Below are 4,540 nucleotides of genomic sequence, written 5' to 3'. Positions count from 1 at the left end.
GAAGCAGATGTTGAAGTATATCAAAGTAGTGTATAATGAGCCTATTGCTATCTACTATGACAATTCAAGTGCAATTAATATTTCTAAGAATCCAGTGTTGCATTCAAAGACTAAACATATATCCATCAAGTTTCACTTTTTGAGAGAAAAGGTAAATGAGAAGGAAGTTATATTGGAGTATGTGTCTACTAAGGAATAAATTGTAGACATCTTCATGAAGCCTTTTCCTAAGGATACTTTTGTGTATCTTAGAGGGAAGTTAGGGGTGATTGCCCCTCCTTATTAGAATTAAATGAATTGGTATGCATTAGTCTAGTCCATTTCACAGTTATATCTTGTGATCTGAATTGATGATAGGTGGCTGGTACTCAAGGGGAGTAGTTAGTTTTGTGAGTCAGATGTTCAGATTCAAGGAGGTGAGTTAGTTTTTGTAATTTTATTGCAAATATGTGCCTTTTACATTGATATCAAAGGGGAAGAGAGTCATGTGAAAAAATGTGAAGAGAGGAAAAAAAGGAGAAGAGTAGTAGGTCTTGTTTCTTTATCATCGATTGTGTCAATTTTTCACATCATATGTTCCCATCAACATGTGAAAGGGGGAAATTGTTGGAAGAGTGTTTAAAATATGTGCTTGAGAGATATTTGAGAGATGTGTTGTCATTGATGTCAACATATTTCTCTGTCTGAGATAGTGATGGAATTAAGTTCAGAGAATTAGTTTTTTTAGCGTAGTAAGTATGACGAAGATTAATTTTTATCGATTAAAGGGTTTGTAAAAGGTTGTCTATAGTTGATTCAACTCAAGTTTCAAAGGTCTGCATGGAGATTTGATTGAGTTACGGGTATCTATGTTGTGGTTGGTTTTTCAATTATTCAGTGGTGACAGAGTGACAATATTTTGATCTGCATTGCTTTGCATTGTAATATCTTGTTCTGCAGATTTGGAGGTATGTTTGGGATGTTGGTGTGTGTCCTCAATTCAAGTTATTCATGGTTTGGAGGTCTACAAGTGATTTTTCAAGGCCTGAGGTCATTGCAGTTAGTGTTCCTCAAGTTTGATATAAAGATGTGAGTGATTCTAGTAATTTGTGTTGGTGTGGATGTTGCTATGGTAATTCATGGTTCTTGTGAATGTCTCTAGATTGTGTGTCTTTTGTGTTGGTGGCCCACATTGATCATTGAGATCATAATTCATTTTTCTTCAGTATGTTAGTACTTGGCCGGCTGGATACTTGCAACATGTCGTTGATGCTCGAGGGGTAATTCTTAGAGGTGTAATATGTTTGCGGTAGAATATTTAGGTCTGTGCTATGTCTTGACCAGCATTGCTTGGTCCACATGTAATATTGTATTGAGTGTGGTTGTATTTTCATAATTTGGTGGTTAAAGTATTGATCTAACCTTGATGATTTCTCCAAGGTTGATGTCATGTATAAATAAATGTAATAATTTTGTATCCGACTATGGAGTATGGATGAGTGTGAGTGTATACATCTTTTGAAAGTAGAGAAGTATGGGGAATAAAGTTATTTCATGCTTTGAAATGGAACTAGACCAAGCATTAAGGAGATCCTATTTCTTAGTGTAGACATCGAAAAATGGTCAACGCTTGTGGAGTCATACTTTAACATTTGCGCATTGCCTTATTTTAGGGTTCTTGTGTTGCATTAACATTTCTTCTATGTTGCGCACTTGGTCTTTATCATTTGCAAGTATCGAGTCCTTCTTCTACATTCCTCATTTTTCTCACTTTCAAATTAGGTCTTGTCGATAGCAATCTTTAGTCATGATTTTGGTCGATCTTATCCTATCGCATCATGGTGTGTGCTCATTTATCATCATTTTTGGACATCGTCAATCCTAAGCGATGATAGAATTAGGGTTTTGTCCTCTTGTCAATCTTTCAATCATCTTTATCTTTTTAGTAATCATTTGCGATTATCAACTTGTCAATCTCGTCATTTTGCAATCGATTCATCATCGATCCTTGTCCTTGTCAGCCTTTTCATTTTGGTGATCGATTCATCATCGATCCTTGTCCTTGTCAATCTTGTCATTTAGCGATCGATTTTTCATCGATCCTTGTCCTTTTCAATCATGTCAATTTGGATCGATTAGTCATTGTTCCTCATCAATTGGCGCCTATCAATTTGATCTCCTTGTCAATCTTGGTCAATTTGTCATTGATTTTTGTCAACCAATCTCAATCATTTATCAACATTGGTCCTTTGTCAATCAGAATCATGATCGAACCTACTTTAATTTCTTGTTGTCTTAACCTAATTCCTTGTCCTCTTATTTCTAGGGTTTTATGATTTGTTCATTTAATCCTTTTCTTCTTCTTTGTGGGTTAAATAAATCTATTTATTTAGTCCTAGGTCTCTTTCATGAATTAATTAATGGATGAAAACCTATTAATTAATCCACCTAATTTCTATTTCATCTTTTTCCTCAATTTTCTAATTTACTAATTTCTCCTAATTCCTAATTTCTATTTCTCCTATTTTCTTTAATTTTTCTAATATTTCCCCTAATTTCATTCCCTCATTTTCTCCTATGTTTATGCTTCCATTTGTTGCAATCATGGAGGCTATTTTCTCTCTTCCCTTTTGTCATGGGAATGGCATTTCAATCTTGTCATAATTTGTCATACATCTTGCTTAGCAACTTGTCATAATTTGTGCATAATTTGTCATACACTTTGCATAGAAATTGTCATACATTTGTCATAATTTTGCCATTCTTGATTTGAATTTCCTTTCAAATCTCTTCATGCTAATCTTGTCCTCTCTCCAATTTGTCTATAAATTGGATGATTTTCTTCAATGAAAGGGGATCAATCACATTTTTGAGTAGCCTTATGCTGCGAATTTCATCTCTCACCAACTTGCTTTCCACTTGCATTTTGCACTTGTAGGTGAGATCCACATCAAATTTGAAGGTGAAAGAAGAACAATGGAGCCACATGAAGGAGATATCTGTGTCGGTTTGCTTCGATTTCATTTGATTTGAATATCTTGTCTTTATGTCTTCATTGATTGGATTAGGATTGCTTTCATAGCAACTTTAGGTTTTGTGGTTGTCCTAGTTGCTATTGTTTTGATGATTTTCAATTTCCTGATCTACATTTTCTGGTGAACCCAACGTGAACTAACCCCTTAACCATGTTTTGAGTGCTTTTGAGCTATTTGCAGGTGAAAAACTCAAGAAATAGGGCAACTCGGAGCTCTCTGGACACTTCTGTGCCTATGTTGACATTTCCTACACCTGTGTTTGAGTTTTCTGCGCTGGTGTTGAAGTTTTCTATGCCTGTGTTAATAATTATGCGCCTGTGTTGAAGTTTTATGCGCATGTGTTGATTGGTTCTGCACCTATGTTGAGGCATTCTGTGCCTATGCAAGGCCAGAAATAGAGGTGAAATCAGTTGTTTTTACTTGCAAATTTGTTTGTTTTCATTCTGTTTCTTGCATTCTAGTTTTTCTTTGGTACTAATTCTATGTGCAACATCTTGGTGTTACGTGTGATGAAGACTAAAAATGCAACTACTAACGAATCTTATGCAGGATGCGGTCAAAGACTCTCATTAAAACATCTTGCTTGCGATTTTTAAAGTAGTTGCACATTTCATTTCTTAAAGGTTAATGAACACCATGCATGCTTTGTCTATTTTTAATTTGATTTCATGTTTTAACCCTTAGACCTGGGCATGCCTCCTGATTTGCCTGGCACTTTGCACAGGCATTGGTGAGAGGGAACGACCCAAAGTGGTGACGGGCTAAAGCCAAGCTCTTCCGAACCACTCTAAAAAATTGTGGATGCAACGAAAGTTGTAGACAATGGGTGCTGGAATGGTATTGCGATGATTTATTTGCCAGATCAATACCCACCCGAATGGATGCCCTTACTAGAATCTCTTGTTTTTAGATGCCAAAATCCTTCTATCTGTTGGCTCAGGCATTGTGATGCATGCATGTTGAAGACACCTCTCATGTACTCCTCAGTTAGAGATAGCAAGTTCTTGGGAAGTGATGCCCCTTGAACTCAAAGCTTGGTATGCTTGAGAAGTGAGTGCACTGTAAGGGGGAGCCAGTGCTACCAAGCATCTAGCTATCCAACTGAGTGTTGTATTTTATGGTTAGAGGATTCAATAGATATTGCCCTTGCCAGCCATAGGATCTGTTGTGAATGTGCTTGATTGTCTTGAGTCAAAGTCAAACAAACATTTTGTCTTCCATGATTGTCAAAAGTTAAATCAAAAACAAACTTTCAAAAGTGCTCATAATCAACTTGGGTTTTCAAAATCAACAACCTTCAATTCAAAACAAAATCCAAACAAAAGTCCAAATTTGTCCAAGTATTCATCCAACATTTGAACATGGCTTGTCAAAACATTGAATATCTTTGTTTCAAAATTCATGTCACTTTAGCCTAGGTTTTGCATAGTCCAACTTAGGTCCTAGGACATATTGTCATCTCCCTTCATTTTAGTCCTCATTTTGCACTTAGGTTCAAAATCATTTCCCTAATTTTGCATTTCATT

The sequence above is a fragment of the Cryptomeria japonica genome, chromosome 5 (genome assembly GCF_030272615.1).
Source record: "Cryptomeria japonica chromosome 5, Sugi_1.0, whole genome shotgun sequence".
NCBI classification, from domain to species: Eukaryota; Viridiplantae; Streptophyta; class Pinopsida; order Cupressales; family Cupressaceae; genus Cryptomeria; species Cryptomeria japonica.
This window is presented reverse-complemented; position numbering follows the sequence as displayed.